Genomic DNA, 9,742 nt, shown 5'->3' on the forward strand with positions numbered 1-9,742 from the left:
CTGCAAAGTAAGCATTTTGGGCAAGGACCACATGTCAGATTTATCTTTGAATCTCTCTTGCCTGCTAAAGGTAGTGACATGATAGCCCTGAATATGTGCTTAAATGAATCCATTAAGGAATGCATTCATGCATTAAATTCAAATAAAACCTCACGGTGTTTGATGTCAGAATTGTGTAACTAAATAACGTTAGGTTCTAAAATATCAACATGGTATTTCACTTGGAGAAAACATAGATTAATGGCTCTGATTTTGAAACTACTTCTTTCTTTCTCAAAAAGTGCAGTAAACCTTGGGTGACAGTCATGAAGCCTCTTCCTACTGCAGCTAAGTAACATAGACCCACTATGCCTCATTTTCCTCATTTGTAGCATTGATTTTAGGTTGTCTTGACAAACTACCAAGAGTTTTGCCGTACCATTCTTGTTCGTTCTGGTTTGTCTGGTCTGCAATGATATCTGTCACAGATTTCCAATCACTACTGGCAAACATTTAGTTCACTTAGTTTATGCAGAACAGTTACAGACTCTGCTGCTGGGATAGAAAATATATCTCATTTAGAGTTTTACCCTGTGGATACAATTTGAAATAGAATGAAAACCATTGGCATAAAGTCCCTTTTAAAGGTTTACCTGTTGTAGAAGCATTTGAAAGAAAGCATATTAAGGGCAAAGATAAATATTTACTTAAATTATTAAAACATCTTGAGATTTTTTTGCTATGGCCCTGATGTCATAAAATTATATTTAAGCTATTGTGATAACTTTGAAACCATAGACATAGAGGTTAGTATGCATTGAGAGGTACATAATGTATATACTGTTAGCTTGCTTGAATTAAAGGTAGCCATTGTATATTTTAAATTACTTTAATGTTGAAATTTGTATGTAGTTTAGAAAATGGAAGGTATGGTCTGCTGAGAGTTGGCCTTAATCCTCAAGTAGGTTGGCTTATACTCAATTTCAGGGAGACAACACACATATGCCTAGTAGGATAACCCAAACAGTAGGCTTTGTAAGGCAAAAAGCCTATGAATATCATGGAGAATAAGAATTTCAGGCTTTGTTTTTAATATTTGTTAATTTATTTATTTGAAAGGCAGCGTTACAGAGAGGCAGAGGCAAAGAAAGAGAAGTTTTCCATTTGCTGGTTCACTCTCCAAATGGCCACAACAGCTGGAACTGCATCTATCTGGAGCCAGGAGCTTCCCTCAGGTCTTTCAGGTTGGTGTAGGGGCCCAAGGACTTGGACCATCCTCTTCTGCTTTCCCAGTCCATAGCAGAGAGCTGGATTGAAGTGAGGCAACCAGGACTCAAACCAGCACCCATATGGGATGCCAGCACTGCAGGTGGTGGCCCTACCAACTATGCCACAACGCTGGCCCCAGAATTTCCAATTTAACTTTTTTTCCTACTTGCATTTCCATCAAAGAAGGGGTTGATGATGAGATGTTAGGAATCTATTATTAAATGAAGGCGTGAGGAATCTATTACAGCCCTCCTGCATTATTGCTTCTTTCCAGCTTATGCAGACTGAATTTACAAATGGTTTTGGTGCTTCTATCACACAGTAAATGATTTTTTGAATGTAAGCCATATTTATTCCTATTTTACTCAATGTTAGCATTAAGACAATGATAATGCTAACTAAAATTTTTAAAAAATTTAGTTAAAATTACATTTGCATATGAAAGTGGAGGCAAACTTACCTAATTTATTCTACTTCTAAATATACGTAAAATTTTCTTGAGGAAACAGGATGGCAGTCAGGTTAAGAGGGCTAGTTCTTGAAAAGGAAGTTGTCATATGTAATCATTTAGGAGCGGCCATCTGGAGGTATTGATGCTCTTCACTCTTCACAATTATTTAATTATGTTCTAGGTGGCATTTCACTGCTTGATGTCTTTTGTGGATATATCATTCTTTGTACATTCAGTTGGTGAATCACAGTCATAGGCCGTTTCCATATTTTAGCTATTGTGAGTAGCACTGCCGTAAACATGGAAAGGAGATATCCTTTTGACACACTGATGTCATATCTTTTGGACATATACCCAGTAATGGAATTGCGGGATTTTGCTCAGTTCTGTTTTGTTAGAGAGACTCCCATACTATTTTCCATAATGGTTGTGCTAATTTGCCTTCCCACAAAATACTAAAAATTTCACCTGTCTTGAAATCCATGTCACCCTTTGTTATTTTTTGTTTTCTTCATGATAGTCATTCTACCTGGAGTGAGATGATAATCTTATTCTGGTTTTAACTTGCATTTTTCTGTTGATTAATGATGTGGAGAATTTTTTCATGTAACTATTGGACATGTGCATGTCTTCTTTTGAGATGAGTATGTTAAGTCCTTCAGCCTAGTTTAAAAATTGTTGTTTTGTTGTTGTTGTGTTTTGTTTTTTTTTTTTTTTTTAGCCCTGGGTTTTTTGAGATAATTGTATAGTCTGGATATTAACTCCTGTAGAAAACCTGAGAAGTATTGTGTGGCATTGTATTGGGGACAGGTTTTGTTATTTACGTTTTGACATAGAAGCACAGGCTAGACTGGCCTGGGTAGGTGGCTTGGGGCTGCTCCCACACCTGGAATCTGAAGCAGTGTCAGTGGCCGCGGGCTTAGCAGGTTGGAGCTGGATGGACCTGATGCAAGGTGCTGGGCACCACTGGCACAGCACCCCAGCTGGCCGCATGGGGGAAAAGGCCCAGGCCCTGCTGCCCACGTGTGACTCTTGGGGGCTTGGCTGCCATGCCACTTTGTCCTGGGAGGCCCTGCTACATGCCGCTGCACTCTGGGAGCTGGGAGCCCAACAATGCCCTGCAGGTCTAAGGAGCCTGCCCTGGTCCCTGCACTGGCTGCAACCACTGGAGAATGAAACACCCCCAGATAATAGCACCCGTGGGCTTGGACAAGGAGCTCAGTGACCTCCTGGACTTCAGCATGATGTTCCTGCTGCCCGTGGCCAGTGGAAAGGGTTGGCCTGTCTCCTTGGCCAGCGCATAGTTCAGAGGAACAGGTCCGGAGGACTGGCCGGCTCAGGCTCCTGGGACGCTGGCAACCAGAACACCTCCTCCTTTGACCCCGGCCAGAGCTACAGTGAAGGACCCATTTCAGTGAGTCCCACGGCAGCCTTTCTTGGTTCACATTCCTGGGACCTGGGACCTGGACTTGGAGGCAAGGGAGGCCAGTGGGGTGGGTACCCCACCTTCTGGAGAGACACAGCTTTTGGCGGCTTGACTCAGGTCAGGTTCCTTGACTGGCGAGCTGGCCCTCCACAGCCACGGGCCATTGTCCTTCTCAGACATCAAGGGCAGCACCCAGTACAATGCCTCCTAACCCGGCAACCCTTGGGGCAAAGCCTCAGGTGGCCACTGGGCCTACAGCCCAAGAATGTCCAGAAGATTCTACTTGTTCTTCCTTCCTCATTGTACCCTCCCACCCCCATGGCAGCTTAGGTGACGACTAAGGCAGGGATGCCTGTGTCTACCCATCTGGCAAGCTCCCTGTAGCACCTGCTCTGCAGCCTTCTACTGGCCAGCCTGCACCCTTCCTTGGAGCTCTAGAGCCCCTCAGACCAGGATGGTTTCAGGCCCATGCTGGGCGGGAGCTCATCCGACTGCCCCTCTGGATGGGCAGTGGTGATGGGTTTTGAGGCCACAGTGCATTTGGTAGCATGTACTAGGAGCATATGGACTACTAACCGCATGGAGCTGAGGTCAATAGTGGCCTCCCAGCCATGTCCACCTTCTCAGTGCTCCCATAGCCGTGTATGGTGGCATCTCCAGCAACACACCACCCCTCCCATCAGCGGGGCAGACAGCCTCATCGGCTCCAGAGAGACCATGGCCACCAGCAGGTATGGTCTCTTATGTTTATTTATTTGTGTGTGTGTGTGTGTGTGTGTGTGTGTGATTTTTTAAAATAAGCACTAGTTGATGTTAAAACAGAGAAGGAATTGGTGGTTCTTCTCTCAAAAACTATTCAAAAGAGAAAGAAGAGAAACAGGCATGTGCCAGTTCAAACAAGAACAGATCCCATAGATGGATCAATCCCAGTATTCCTACAGCTCCTGGAACATGACCAGGCTGAAGCTGGGAACCAAGGCCCTGAAACACAGTTCAGGTCTCCCAAGTGGGCAGCTGTGAGATAACTACTGGAGTCAGCATCAGCTGTCTCACTGGAACCATGTTTGTAGGAAGCTGGAATCCCAGGATGAAACCCAGAATTAAACCCAGGCACTCTCTTATTGGACCTACATAGGCCTCTTCTTAGCCTCTTAACTGTTTGGCTAACCGCTGCAAAGAGGATGGTTCCCCTCCTCTTTCTCCCCTTAGTGAATGCCTATAAGGAATTAGTTCCTTACGTTTTCATCCTGTAGCTACTATCTCAGTAATGTGCCAAGTACTATACTGCTGTATTCTATCATTCTAATAATTTTCAAGGTTTCCTTCATAAAAAATGTTAAAAAGTGGAAAAAAGGAATCAGTTAAGGTTTTATTATTTTTTTGACTTTATAAATAAAGGATGTTTATTTAGCTCACTGGTTTGGAGGCCGAGATTTATTTTATTTTATTTTATGAACATAAATTTCCAAAGTACAGCTTATGGATTACAATAGCTTCCCCCCCATAACTTCCCTCCCACCCACAACGCTCCCCTCTCCCACTCCCTCTCCCCTTCCATTCACATCAAGATTAATTTTCAATTATCTTTATATATAGAAGATCAATTTAGCATATATTAAGTAAAGATTTCAAGAGTTTGCACCCACACAGAAACACAAAGTGTAAAATACTATTTGAGTACTAGTTATAGCATTAATTAAACACCTAAGAGTAATTGTGTATTAATTACAGAGTTCAACCAATAGTTTTAAGTAGAACATAAAAAATACTAAAAGAGTAAAGTATTAAGTTCTTTTTTTTGTTATATAGTTTTTTTTTATTTATTTAATAAATGTGAATTTACAAAGTGCAACTTTTGTATTGTTGTGGCTTCCCCTCCCCCAACCTCCCTCCCGTGGCCCTCCCCTCTTCCACTCCCTCTCCCATCCCGCCCTTCATCACGTTTCATTTTCAATTACCTTCATATACTGAAGATGAACTTTGTATATACTAAGCAAGGATTTCAACAGGCTGCACTCACACAGCCGCACAAGGTATAGGGTATTGTTCGACTGGTAGTGTTGTTTTTAAGTTTCATAGTAGAACACATTAAGGACAGAGATCCTACGTGGGGAGCATGTACCCAGTGACTCCCATTGTTGATTTAACAACTGGCACTCTTTATTTATGACGTCAGCAATCACCCGAGACTCTTGCTATGAGCTGTCTAGGCTATGGAAGCCCCTTGAGTTCACCGACTCTGAACTTGTTTAGTCAAGGCCGTATCACAGTGGAGGTTCCTTCCTCCCTTCAGAGAAAGGCGCCTCTCTCCTTGATGGCCTGTTCCTTCTGCTGGGGTCTTGTTCACCAGGATCTTTCATTTAGATTGTTTTTTGCCACCATGTCATGGCTTTCCATGCCTGTGAGACTCTTCATGGACCTTTTAGCCAGATCCAAATGTCCCAAGGGTTGATTCTGAGGCAGGAGTGCTGCCATTCTGAGTCTGCTTTGTGTCCTGTTTCCCCCGCGGGATCATTCTCTCCCTTTTAATTCTATCCTTCATTAGTTGCTTACACTGGTCTTATTTGTAAAATCTCATCGACACCATACCCTATCTTTTTGATCGGTTGTATATTTATACTTATCACTTTACCAAGTGCATTGGCGTTGGTACCTGCCTCCTTGGTAAGATTGAGTTGAAATCCCCTGGCACATTTCTAGTTCCACCATTGGAGGTAAGTCCGAGTGAGCATGTGCCAACCTGTATATCTCCTCCCTCTCTTATTCCCACTCCTATGTTTAACAGAGATCACTTTTCTGTTAATTCTAAACGCCTAAGAATGATTGTGCATTGATTACAGAGTTCAACCAGTGGTCTTATGTAGAACAAACAGAGCAGCAACAACAACAACAATATAAATAGTAAAAGGAATAAAATAGTAAGTTGTTCCTCAACAGTCTAGACAAGGGCTGATCATGTCATTGTCTCTCATAGTGTCCATTTCACTTCAATGGGTATCATTTTAGAAGCTCATTTAGTTGCCATTGATCAGGGAGAACATATGATATTTGTCCCTTTTGGACTGGCTTATTTCACTCAGCATGATGTTTTCCAGCTTCCTCCATTTTGTTGTAAATGCCCGGATTTCATTGTTTTTTACTGCTGTATAGTGTTCCATAGGGTATATATCCCATAGTTTCTTTTTCCAGTCATCCGTTGATGGACATTTAGGTTGATTCCATGTCTTAGCTATTGTGAATTGAGCTGCAACAAATATTGATGTGCAAATGGCTCTTTTTTTTTTCTCCCCTTTAATTCCATTTGGGTAAATTTCAAGGAGTGGGATGGCAGGGTCCTGTGGTAGTGCTATATTCAGGTTTCTGAGGACTCTCCAAACTGTCTTCCATAGTGGCTTTACCAGTTTGCATTTCCACCAACAGTGGATTAGTGTCCCTTTTCCCCCACATCCTCACCAGCATCTGTTGTTGGTTGATTTCTGTATGTAAGCCAATCTAACCGGAGTGAGGTGAAACCTCATTGTGGTTTTGATCTGCATTTCCCTGATGGCTAGGGATCCTGAGCATTTTTTCATGTGTCTGTTGGCCATTTGGATTTCCTCTTTTGAAAAATGTCTGTTAAGGTCCTTGGCCCATTTTTTTATTGGGTTGTTTGTTTTGATTTTGTGGTGTTTTTTGATCATTTTATAGATTCTAGTTGTTAATCCGTTGTCTGTTGTGTAGTTTGCGAATAACGTCTCCCATTCTGTTGGTTGCCTCTTCACTTTACTGACATTTCAAAGGCAGAGTCATAGAGAGAGGCAGAGACAGAAAGAGGTCTTCCATCTACTGGTTTACTCCTCAAATGGCTGCAACAGCCAGAGCTGAGCCGATCTGAAGCCAGGAGCCAGGAGCCTTTTCAGGTCTCCCATACTGGTGCAGGGGTCCGAGGACTTGGGCCATCTTCCACTGCTTTCCCAGGCACATTAGCAGGGAGCTGGATTGGAAGTGGAGCAGCCGGGATTAGAACTGGCACCTCTATGGGATGGGCACTGCACCACAGCGCCAGTCCTAGTTTTACTTTTTAATTGTTGAATTTTTTATTTAGTGGGGCCATTAAGTCTTGGAACATAATATATGTGAAATGTTATCTATAAAATAAAAAAATTAAAGAAATAAGTAGTTTAGATATAAAATCTTTTTAATTTTTTTATTTGAGAGACATAAAGAGAGAGACTTTATACAGCAAAAATGCAGGGACATTTTGAATTGTTTGCCTACTTTCTTGGAATTTATGGGCACAAAACTTTCTCTTGTGAAATATGAAATCCTTTTAAATCATATGGAAAGTTCTTTAATGTTAATACTTCTAATAATTAATTATATTCTTGCAAATTATAATTTTAATGGTGGTATGGTAGTGCATCCTATGGAAATTTGATTTTTATAAATTTGAATGTTGGATTATTTTAATTTTTTAGTATTATAAAAATGCTGCAACAAACATCTATTGTGTAAATATTTCTTTTTATATTTTTTGACAAGGCATTATATTTGCATTGAAACTGGTACAGCAAGAATTTCTTTCTTGTTTTTTTTTTTTTTTTAATTTTAGCTCCCACATAAAAGGGAGAACATGCAGTATTTATCTTTTGGTGTTGGTTTATTTCTCTTAACATGATGTCCTCCAGTTGTAACCATTTTGATGCAAAGATAGAATTTCATTATTTTTCTATCTGAATAGTAATCCATTGTGTGTGTGTATTACATTTTCTTCATCTATTTTTCTGATGACAGATATCTTGGTTGGTTCCATATCTTACCTTTTGTGAACAGTGCTGCCCTAAATAATGTTGGTACAGGTATTTCTTTGATACAATGTGTTCATGTCTTGGGTATATGCCCAGTGGTGGGATTGCTAGGTCATATGGAAAATCTATTTCTAGGTTTTTATGATATTGCCAATTTTACAGTTTTTGCACTAATTTGCATTCACAGTGTATAAGAGTTCCTCTTTCTCTATATCCTCACCAGCATTTGTTACTCTTTGTCTTGTGGAAAATAACTGTTCTATCAGTGGTGAAGTAATAATGTCACTGTGGTTTTGATTTGCATTTCCCTGATGCCTGATAATTTTGAACAGTGTTTCTCATATTTGTTTGCCATTTTTGTTTCTTTTGAGAACTTTCTGGTGAGGTCCTTCTTTTGCCCATTTCTTTGCTGGATTGATTGTTTTCCTATTATTGAATTTTTTTTTTATATCCTGGATAGGTAGCTTACAAATATTTCCCCATTGTTTTGGATGTCTCTTCACTCTCTTTTTTCTTCCAGTTGATGTACAGAAGCTTCTGAGTTTGATATAATCCCATTTTTCTAGTTTTGGTTTTATTGCCTGTGATTTGGGGGTCATATGCAAGCAAAATGTTTCTTTACATGTCCAAGTATTTTACATGGAAAAAAATGCTTCAATATATAATTATTGGGTTACATTCTAAGAAGCTTTTAAAACATCTGACTAATGTTTCTAAATGGCTCTCAAAATTAATATTAATTTATAATTCCACTAGAACATGTGATATCTATTTTTCCCAACCTAGAATGGTTTTTGACTCCTGTTGGTTTATTCTTAACGTATATGGAGTGAAAATAAGAGGGGACATGATTACTGATTAGTTTTTCAAAATCTTTTCATGCATAGAAAAAACAACGTCTATTGTATTTCTAATAATTACATGTATGTTTCTAAATCATAACTTATTAATGATTAGTTAACTGTCTTTCCTAATTGATGGTAATTAGGACTATGCAAAGAAAAGGCAATTTTTAACTTTTAATTTTACTGGATAATTTCAAAATTGCTTTTGTATAATATTTATCAGAGTTACTGATAACAAATTTACCAGTTATCAAAGTGTTCTTTCAAGCATATCTGTCTTTTGAAGAAGAGATTGAAGTGAGACATAAGAAACATAATAATTACAAAGAAAAATATTTGATGATATAAAAATGTATTAGAATATATAAGCTTCATACTAGGAGCCAAATTACAAAATGAACCTTTTCTTTTCTAACAAAAGGAATACTAAGATAAGGATTTTTACCTTAAGAATAAGAGAACAGATAAGTCAATAACAGGAGTCACTGTGCACTTACTCCCCATGTGGGAATCCATGTCCTTAATGTGTTGTACAATGTGAATTAATGCTATAACTAATACTCAAACAGTACGTTACACTTTGTGTTTCTGTGTGGGTGCAAACTGTTGAAATCTGTACTTAATATACACTAAATTGATCTTCTGTATATAAAGATAATTGAAAATGAATCTTGGCTGGCACCGTGGCTCACTAGGCTAATCCTCTGCCTGCGGCGCCGGCACACCGGGTTCTAGTCCTGGTAGGGGCACCGGATCCTGTCCTGATTGCCCCTCTTCCAGTCCAGCTCTCTGCTGTGGCCCGGGAGTGCAGTGGAGGATGGCCCAAGTGCTTGGGCCCTGAACCCGCATGGGAGACCAGGAGGAAGCCCCTGGCTCCTGGCTTTGGATCAATCAGCATGGTGCGCTGGCTGCTGCACGCCAGCTGCAGCGGCCATTGGAGGGTGAACCAACGGTAAAGGAAGACCTTTCTCCTTGTCTTTCTCTC

This window comes from Oryctolagus cuniculus, chromosome 13 (assembly GCF_051225735.1).
Source record: "Oryctolagus cuniculus isolate XC-2025 breed Fujian yellow rabbit chromosome 13, ASM5122573v1, whole genome shotgun sequence".
Classification (NCBI taxonomy): domain Eukaryota; kingdom Metazoa; phylum Chordata; class Mammalia; order Lagomorpha; family Leporidae; genus Oryctolagus; species Oryctolagus cuniculus.